At 45.9% G+C, this 10,025-nt stretch overlaps 1 pseudogene; it reads left to right on the forward strand.

Annotated features, from left to right (window-relative positions):
• The first annotated feature begins 9,179 nt into the window (after window positions 1-9,179).
• On the forward strand, window positions 9,180-9,313 carry LOC112549913 (annotated as a pseudogene).
• The last annotated feature ends 712 nt before the right edge of the window (window positions 9,314-10,025 follow it).

Here is a 10,025-nt window from a genome sequence, read left to right on the forward strand (position 1 = left end):
CTACAAACACTCTCTGATCCTTCATCCTGACCTCCATTTTAACCATCATCTACCAAAAGGGTGCAGTCCCACAGCATTTCTGGGATGCTGACCCATTCATCATTCTCAGAGCCTCCCAGAGGGCCTTTGGTAATCTTCCCGTCATTGCTTCAGGGTTGATGCCAAAATGTGAGGCACATGTACCAGAGAACAGTATGCACGTGTATGTCCAGTAGCTGGCTTGACTGTCTGCGGATCTGAGAGAGAATCCTGTCCCAACCGGTACGCTAATAGGGCTGCACTGCATCAGAGCTTTGTACACAGCCGCATTCGTTGTGGTACCAAGGAATGGTTCAGTTTTCTAGTGCAGGGGTTGCCTGACATTAGTTCTACAGGTCTGGATTTTGAAAGGAGGGAGCTTAAAGATTCTGGTTAGGTGCCTAAGGGCTTTGTTAGTTGCATGTTACTCTTAGAATGTGTTAAAGATGCTTAAAATATGAACTTTCACAGGTTGAAGAGGGAGAACTGATGCTAAGTGCTCTATGGGTGTCCCAAATTTATGCCAATTTGGGAGAGTGTTAACTCTGGGTCGTGCTACCAAGCTTGTGTTATAGTAACATCAAGCTGCTCCATGGAGACAAAGCAAGCAGTCTACAGTCCTCCAGCATCCAAGGATGCACTGCTTCCATTCCCCCACTCCCACTCCTGCTCTGAGGACAAACTTTCCAGCCTTCAGAACTCTACTGGCCAGTGGGTGGTACTGACCCCAAGGCAACCCCACCATTGCCACCAGGGGGTGTGACCCCGGCCCACATGGCAACCTCCCAAGCATCCATTAGCATCCTCACAGTTTGCTACTGTTGCTTGAGCACTCCCATGTGAACAGCCAACACTTACCTTTGAAACCAAACTGAGCCAGAGAGTCTGGCCCTTGGATCCTGTCAAGTGGACCTTGAACTGCACTCACAGTGAGGTGTTAGAACTCTTCACACTCTGGGGTGAGGAGAGAACCATTGCTAAGGACACGAAGTAATCTAACAGATGGAACCAAGTGGTAAGTGGTTTATTAGTGCATTGTGGCTCAGATGGTGGCTCAGGGGCATCAGCGGGACTGGCTGCAGATCTGCACAAAAATCAGGTCCCTGAAGACACTTGGGTCGGGAAAGTCAACAAGTTTTCAAGCACAGTGATGACTGTTGTCCCCTACCACAAGGAGCTTTCCTGGATCCTTGAAGAGGACCATGCCATTGCTTCCCACCACATTGTGCACTGCACACTCATGAGCTTGGTACAGCATGACCAAGGAGGATGGGGTCATTGTGTTTTGCACAGTTCAGAGCAGGTGTGAATTGAGGGCACACCCATATATTGGCCATGAGGACTGTGTATGGTTTGATGGCCTCTCGGGGCACTCAATGGCCTATTCATGGGTTAATCGGTTAATGTGAAATTTCATCCATTGCCCCTAGCAACTGCCCACCCACCCTAACAACAGCCACATGCAGCCCATCTCCCATGGTGAGGGAGGATAGGGAATGGGGAGGGCTGACTGGGCTCATAGGGACAGGGCAATTGAGGCCTGGAGATATGTGAAGAGGAAAGATGAGGGCTGGCAGAGGCAGGGAAACTGAAACACAGGGGACTGGACAGAAAGCATGCTAGGAACTCATTTCATTACAGTGAAAACTTTATTTCTTCAAATAAACTTGGGCTTGTGCAAACTGGGGTGAAAACAGGACAGGAGTACAGGTGTCTGGGGAGAGTAGCCACATTCCTACCCTTCCTCCTCAATCCACCTGGCCATGAGAGAGCCACTGGGATGCCAGGAAAATGCAGCCAGGCAATGTGGGGAAAAATTCAATTAACGGTGCCTAAGTGTGCTTACCTATGACTTTTGCCTGGTTCTGGGTGAAAGGATTAGCCCTCTCAAGGGAAGACTGTGTGCCTGGCCCTGGTGTTGTCGAGCTGGCTGGCACTGAGCCCCCTAGGAGTTCAGTTTGGGGGCTCTGTGCTGGGCAGCCCTCTCCCTTCAGCACTACCATAGGATGGGAACATGGGCAGCTAGGGAGGGAAGCCATACCCCCACAGCCCCCAATCTGTCTGGTCAGGGGAGAGCCGGCAGTGCTTAGGGGAAATGGGTCTGGGAGGCGTGTGTTAACTGAACCTTTCTGTGGTGGTTGCTTACCTCTGGGTGAAACACACAGCTGTCTCTGGGGAAGGCTGCAATGGGGAGGGAGGGAGGGCTGGGATTGAGTTGGCAAGGGCTAGCAAAGGGCTCCCTGCAGCACAGCCCTCCCCCACCACCCACAGTTCATTAACGCATGAGAAATTCTTTGGTCTGTTTTTTCTTTCTTTTACTCTTTGGTGTTTTATTTCTTTTATTTCACTTCAAGTAACAACGCTTTACATAAATTTCTTTTGGAATAAAAGGAGAGCAAGGAGCCTGTAGAGGGAAGCCACAGCCCCCATGGTTCTCAGCCTCCTGTATCCATGTTCCGTCACGACCAACTCCCTCTCCCACCTGCCCCCACCTCTCCCAGGGGTAGACCCAGGGCTGCCTATACATGTGCTGGTTTGTGTTCTAATTCAAACACTCCAGTGCGGCCTCACTGTCACATGTATAAACCCGAGCGGGTTTACAAACAGCCACTGGGTGTTTTATCTAAACCTTGTCAAATGAGGCTTAGATAAAGTGTTCCGTGGCCATTTTTAAACTTGTGGGGGCTTATACATGTGCCAGTGAGGCGTTTTAATTGGAGTGACTCTCCGGGAACGGCTTTAATTAAAATGTGCTCCCCCCACCACCCTTGAACACCTGGATAGAGAATCCTAGCCATTTTCAAATGGGCTTAGCAGGCACAGGGTCTCTGAGCAGCATTAGCAGGGGCGGTGTTGTGAAATGTCAGATATCTGAAAAAAAAGTAAGATGAGTCCTAGGAAACTCCTAAGGGAGGCCAAAGGATAAAATAAAAGCAAGTGGGAGGACCCTTTAACTATGAATAATTCTCTTTACTTGTATGATTACAAGCTCTTTTAGACTGATTTGGCATATGAAGGCCATGGACAAAGTGACTCTGGAGATCTACGGGCAATTTAACAGAGTTTGAACAGCATTGTTTAACCTGGGGGCACTTTTGGATTTTATCATGTGAATGGCTCCAGTGAAGGATTCATTAAGTGTTTGCCCCATGAGCACATCGCCCAGTGTAAAATGCCTTCTAAACCCCCTCCGTATCACACATCATGTGTAGTTGCACTGGCTTGGCCTTTCCTGGACTCAGAAGCCACGTTATGGTGCATTACCATAAAAATGATGAGAGTAAAAGGGCCGCATGCTCAGCTTGAATTCTAATGAGTTGGAAAATAGATGGAATAAAAAGCACTTCCAGTTCCTACTCCTGCCCCTGAGTCTCCCTGCCAGCTTGTGGCGTTCGTGTCTCCAAAACCCATGCTTTTTGCAATATGTTTCTCATCTCTTTTGGATTCTGTGAAAGACCCAGAACAACAGAAAAACTGAGTAATTCCAGGGACAATATGCAGTCGACAACATAGATTGCTCTCAAAAGCACACAGTACATTGGAAACAGACAAGCAGTTTCCTCTCATCTTCCAGTTCTGACCTTAGGTGCTATTTATAACAGGAACAAGTTAAAAAATTCATGTGTGTGAAGTTTAAATTGACTGTGTCCTTCTAAGTAATTAAGACAGGTTGTCATCTTTATTGCAAATCTACTAGGTGGTTAATACATTACTCCTAAGGCAATTGCAATTACTCTTCTATCCCTTTCTCATCTGCAGCTCCCAACTGGTGCAATTCAGTGCTGTTTTCAGGTGATTTTCCTGGTTAACCCCTTATAAAAGGGAAGAAGTAGAACAGTGCATGGCATCTCTGTTTTCAGCAAATCCACACTTTACATATTGTTTGGCATCAGCCGTCACAATTTTAGGAAAGAAATCTGGACAAAATCTCGGTGTGTATTTTGAAATTGATAGTGATTGGAAAGAACACAACCCAGTGAGCAATCAAGTATATAGAAAAATCACTCAGGCTATCCCCGAAAACAATGAAAACAGGAAATTACATAAGGATATTGACAGGTGGAAGCCTGTGTTAAGTGCAACAAATTACCTTGTAAACCAGGAGGGCATGAGTGGATTTATGTTCATCTGTATTCTGAGATTGGTAGGGCTTCATAATACATCAGTAGGCATGTCAGATGTTGCTGTTGTTACTTCCTGCTTTCCTGAAGCGATGACATATAACTTCTGTTGGTTGATAGGTTTACCTCAGGGCCAACATTGGCCTGTTTTCTTTGTGTGTAATCACTTGCCACTTGGCTAACATCTGATTCTCCTTAAACCAGCCTCAGGATTCCTGATCAAGGATCAGCTCTTCCCCAACTCCACTCTTGTTGTTGTCTAACCTGCTCCTAATAATAGGGTCCACATTTGCTATTCTTGGATTGTATCTAGGCATCTTTCTTCATTGGGTGGAAGAGGATGATGGGGTGTTTCAGAAAAGATACTAAGTCAGGTGGTTATCTGCTTTGCTGCAAAGCATTTTGCAGGTTGGCATAAATTGCTGACCAGAAATTCTAGATCTGAGTGCACTGGCAGAAAATCTGTGTGATGACATATATCTGCCTGCAGCTTTCTCAGCAGAGACAGGCAAGGGAAGCAGGGTTAATTTTGTTAGTAATAACTGGTGCACAGAAGAAAGATGATTTTTCATGGGTGTTTTCACAATAATGGGAAGGAAGTGAGGCATGAACCATTCAGTCTGTCTCACCAGGTGTCTTTTAGTTCATGTGCATGTGTTTCGGTCTCATTTAGAGCTGTTCAAAGTCTTGCCAAAAGGCCTCTACCAATTCTTAGTCCTGTCTGAGCTGTGTAGTGCTGCCAGCTGGAGAGCAAAGTGTATGCAGAGAGGTGAAGTCCTTAAGAACTACATCCTCATGCTTATGGCCATGTGCACAGTGCCTTGCTGTCTGAGAAACCAGTGTGTGTTTATGTAACCCAGTCTATGACAGAACAATGCACATTTTACAAATTCAGGGAATGCAGGTAATAACAGGCAAGATAGATTGTGCATTTCGCCCCTGTCAACAGAATATTGCTGATTCCTTTTTGAACAGCGTGATTCTTGCAGTGCTAAAGGCTTTTACCCCTTAATACTACCATCTTCCAGGCAGACAGGCAATGAATACTTTAGGAGGATACAAGGCTTCAGTCAGTGCACAGTCTGACAGATGTGCAGTGAAGTTTGAGAGATGATCACTGACTTTTTAGGAACATGAACATTGGTTTAAAAAAATCCTCTGACCTATAGAATATTGGAATGGCTCCCACAGCCCTCTCTTTAGTCTCCATTCTATGCAGTGGCTTGAAAAAAGGTTTTTATGTCCTGATCCAGAAGGTTAATTATTGCCTCCAAAGCTGGAAATAATTATCTCCATCTTCTTGGCAGAAACATAAGGAGGATGCTAGCTTGACAGCCCAGGTATAATGCAGATTTAGATTTGAGCCTGGTAATGGTGCTCAGGAGCACAGAGCCCATGGGTTGAAAGCTTTGAAGAGGTGGAAGGGAGGTCATGTTATTTAACAGTGACCTACTAGCTCATCCAGACACATGCATCAAATGGTGAAAGTGGGCATGTTTAAGCTTTTCTGGCTAGGAGACATCCATGGACAGACAAGCTCAGTACAAGTTTTACTATGGTGTAAACTAACTTTGGTGCATAGTAAAAATGGAGCAAAACACATGGTGTGCTGTCCTCATTGCAAGCCCTTGACTATGAGGATGGCAATCTTTCAGTAAATAAAGTAATTGATGGCTGGAGATGGTATGGGGCCAACCAAGATCTACATGTTTGAGTGCAGTCTTACTAACTAAGAAATCACTGAATCCAGGATAAACTGACCCCTTGAATGGGACAGTCATAAGTGGAACTGTGTGTCTGCTCCTCTGATTGATTTCATCCATTGGGGCAATTGCTTGCTCAGTGCAAACCAGCTACCCCTGCCACTTAATGCTATTACAGAGCCTCACCACTTGCTGCAGGCAATTGGCTTGAGAGAGCTGGTACCCTCCTTACTGGGCATGTCTACATGTGCTATTAATGTGATATAGGCTTACTGTGCAGTATGCCTTCCCCGGGGGCACATCTACACGTGCACCCTGTTGGGAACAAATCTGTTCCCAATGGGAGCAGCCTGGTACAGGGCTGCTCCTGCCCTGCTCTGTCCCCTTGCAGCAGCCAGGGGGAGGTCCAAACTTCCCCAGGGTGCTAGCCAGGGGCTCGCAGGGGACACAGGGGCTGGTTCTGATGCACATGGGGCCAGGAGATCTGTGTCCACTGCAGAAGCAACTGTCTTCTGGCCCCATGTACATCAGGACCAGAGCTGTCCCTAGGGTACAGCAAATCAGGGTGACCGCCCTGGGCCCCACACTTTGCGGGGTGGGCCCACGGAGCCAGGTGGAGTGGCTGTGGCCCCTCCCATGGGGCTCGCCTGGAGCTGGTGGCTCAGGCCTGCACCATGGAAGAAGCACAACCCCCCCTCTTGCAGGAGTACCATGGCTCCACACAATGTTAAGGGGGCTCCACATGGACTGATTTGCCCCGGGGGCCCTGCACCCCCCCCCCCCCCCCCGGGTCAGCTCTGATGGCCAAGCAGGACACACAGCTGCCAGGGAGCCTGGTGTCCGGCGGGGCTTTCCTACCTAGCAGGGAGCTGTCCTGCTTTTGGGGCAGCTGCCAGTGAGCCCCTGGCTGAGTGGGGATTCCCTGCTCAGCAGGTAAACTGTGCTGTGGACAGTTACATGTTGATGCTTTACTGTGCAGTGGGTTAGTCTACTGCACAGTAAAGCATCTCATGTAGACACACCCATGATAGAATAAATTTACTGCGGAGTGAAATCCAGGGCAAATTGCTTTGGGGTAACCTTTTCATGCATCTTTACTCTTATTTTAAAATCCCTCTTACTTTAACTCCATCCCATTAAATATTCTCCTGCCTCTCCTTTATGTTTACACCTGCCAGCATTTGAATATGGCTGGGATAACCCTTCCTGCCAGGCTTCCACCCCAGATGATGTGCTGCTTAGTCAATCTGTGCATTTTATGCAAGTGAATGCCTCCCATGCTTACTTGAGGTTATAGCTCTCCTCTGAATACCCCTCCATTTATCTGGACGTATCTGTTCATGAGATGTCAAGTGTGTAGTGCAAAGGCACAGGAAAGTCACCTACTTGTCCTGTGACATTGCTGTATTCATAACACAATCCTAGGAAGAGCCAACAGAGCACGGCTAAATAGGCAAGATATTGCTTCCTGTACATCTCAGTGGTAGAAGACCACTCCTAGCATTACTGTGGACGCATGGTGAAGTGAAGAATAAGAGTTCTCTTTTAAGATGAATTTTCAGTGTCCAGCTGCATGAGACAAAATAATATACTAGTCTGTTGCTTAGACCAAATGAACTCTGTCAGCCAGGGGAACAGCACAAAAATTAAGGAACAGTCATGGGAGTAATGCTGATTATTATAATTTTTTAGACTGAATAATAGATCAACCAGCCATTGAATGAGAAAGAAACCAAAACCTTTTATTAACAGTCATGGAGAACTACTTCCAGCTGGAAGTTGGAATAATAGATCAAAGAGAGAGACTCTGATACAGACTGTCTTACAGCAGACACTGCTGGGGCGAACTCTGTTGGCAGAACATCAGATTAAGAATATCACAGAGAAAACAGAAATTGCAAGTAAAAAATGGAAAATACCAGTGTAAAAAAACTAAACACATAGACCAAGATTAAGGATCCCACAGGGGGAAGAAGAAACGGCAGAGAAACTCTCTGCTCTCTATTGTGCTTTAATGCTTCTCATTTTGAAGTGCTTTGCCAACTACCATATTTACTCAAATAGAATATGACCCTGATTATAAGATGACCCCCTAATAACTAGATTCTATACCATAGATTTTCCATATGTAGAATCTAATTATTAACGTTTGCCTTGAATTTGTCCCCTTCCCATTGCCAACTTGTCAGCAGTGAAAATAAATCTGGGGGGTCAGATAGTTCTTTGCTTTCTGCTTCCTCTGACTTCTTCCCCTGACATCCCCTTCCCTCTCTCCTTACTGTCAGACCCAGCTCTCCCTGAGCACATGGAAGTGAGGAGCAAATCTGAAAACAATAACCTTGAAACTAAACATGGATGTAGCAATTTGAATATAGTATCCATGCACTTAGTTTAACCAGAATTGATGTATGTTACCTCTTTTTGAAACTGCTATATGTTTTAGCACAGGTATTCCATAAACACACTTTTGAGCAGCACTTTGGCACCTACTTATATGTAGTACAAACTATTTTTTTTACCTTGTTCAAGGCCAAATCCATTCCAAATTCAATAGGGCAAGGCCCAATAGTCAAGTTCCAAAAATCAATTGAGCAGAATTCAATCAGCAAGTTTGTGTGCCTCTACCACTGGGCAAGTATCCTCCTTCTCAGACCCATTGGTCTGGGGCTTTGGATACTCCCCAAATCCAAGCAGGCATCCTATGTGCAAGCCCCAGGCCTAGAGACCTTGGGGTTCAGATGCCCCCTGTCTTGCTTGATCTTAGCCAAAATATTCTTATATGTTGTACAACCTATGCATGATACTAGTCCGAAGCCAAGGGATCATGATTTACGACACGGTTCATTGGGGTGGGCCCCAGCAGAGTTAATAGCATTTCAAGCCAGGGTGATCCCACGACTCAGCATGGCTCAGTATGTGTGTGTACTTTTAGATAGCCCGCGCAAAGGATCCATGTGCTAATTAGTCCCCATTCATGACTGGAACTGGGTGTTCTTGTCACAAGTCCTGGGATGCTCCAAAAATTGATATTCAGATGAAATTCAGGGCAACCTTATAGATTCATAGATGTTAGGGTCAGAAGGGACCTCAATAGATCATCGAGCCCGACCCCCTGCATATGCAGGAGGGGTCGGACCCCTTGTCTGGCTTCACCTTATAGAGCCACACTAATCATATGTACTGGGCTAAGAGAGGGATTCTTGGTGAATTTTATGCAATTTTGTGGCTCACTATGACTTGTAAAAGAGTCATGAGTGAAGAGGACTGCGCTTAATGGGCTCTACCGTATGTTTTATTCAGATGGGTTCCATTTATCTATCCTGGTGGTGGGTTTCCATCAGCATCTTGGCCTTCTTGGCTAAAATCAAATGTAGCAGCATTTTTGGCACCCAGAGGAGGGTGTCAGGGCTGGCTCTGGCCTTTTTGGTGCCTGCCTGGTGTTGCACTACCTCCAGGCTTGGTGCCAGTTCCCTACGGAGGGAACACCTACCCATTTTTTTTTAAGGGACACACACAAATGTGTGTGTGTTCTCCTCAGCATGTTGGCCCAATGTGGGCCATGTGTGTTATAGTCATGTTCAGTGTTGGCTGCATTTAATCAACTTCATAGTTGGTTTCCATTGTAGAGCATATGCTGCTTTTGGCAGCAGTTTAATGATTGACAATGTATTTAGTGAGATTCCTTTGTCTGCCTTTTATAAGATGAGGGGCTTTTTTCCCATGCCATTTGGGGGGAAAATTCTTGTATTCGAATAAATAAGGCATTTAGAAATGCAGCTTGTAGCAAAAGCTCTGCATCAGATTAAGACTGCTCCAGCACTTCCACTCTACAGCTCCCTTTTTAATTACTTCACGTTTGGGAATGAAATATACCAGGCCACCTCTCTGTCCAAACCTGATTTTTATGGAAAGTGTAAACAAAAATACTTCAAGTATTTCTGAGAAGGAAGCAAAGGAAAGACATTGCTTGTTACTTTAGGACAGAAAGTCTGATATGCAGAAGGTGCTGAGGGTGAAGGAGCAGGTTTCCAGTACCCTGGTTTAGCTGCATATTGATTCGCCTCATTAATAGGTGTTTAAAAATTAGGGCTTATGCATGCACATAGGTCATTAGAAGTGTTATCTGTAAAAGTAAAATGTCATTTCCCACCATTCACTGGTGGGCAACCAGAGCTCAGAGAAT

This window comes from Alligator sinensis, unplaced genomic scaffold, assembly GCF_000455745.1.
Source record: "Alligator sinensis unplaced genomic scaffold, ASM45574v1 scaffold434_1, whole genome shotgun sequence".
NCBI classification, from domain to species: Eukaryota; Metazoa; Chordata; order Crocodylia; family Alligatoridae; genus Alligator; species Alligator sinensis.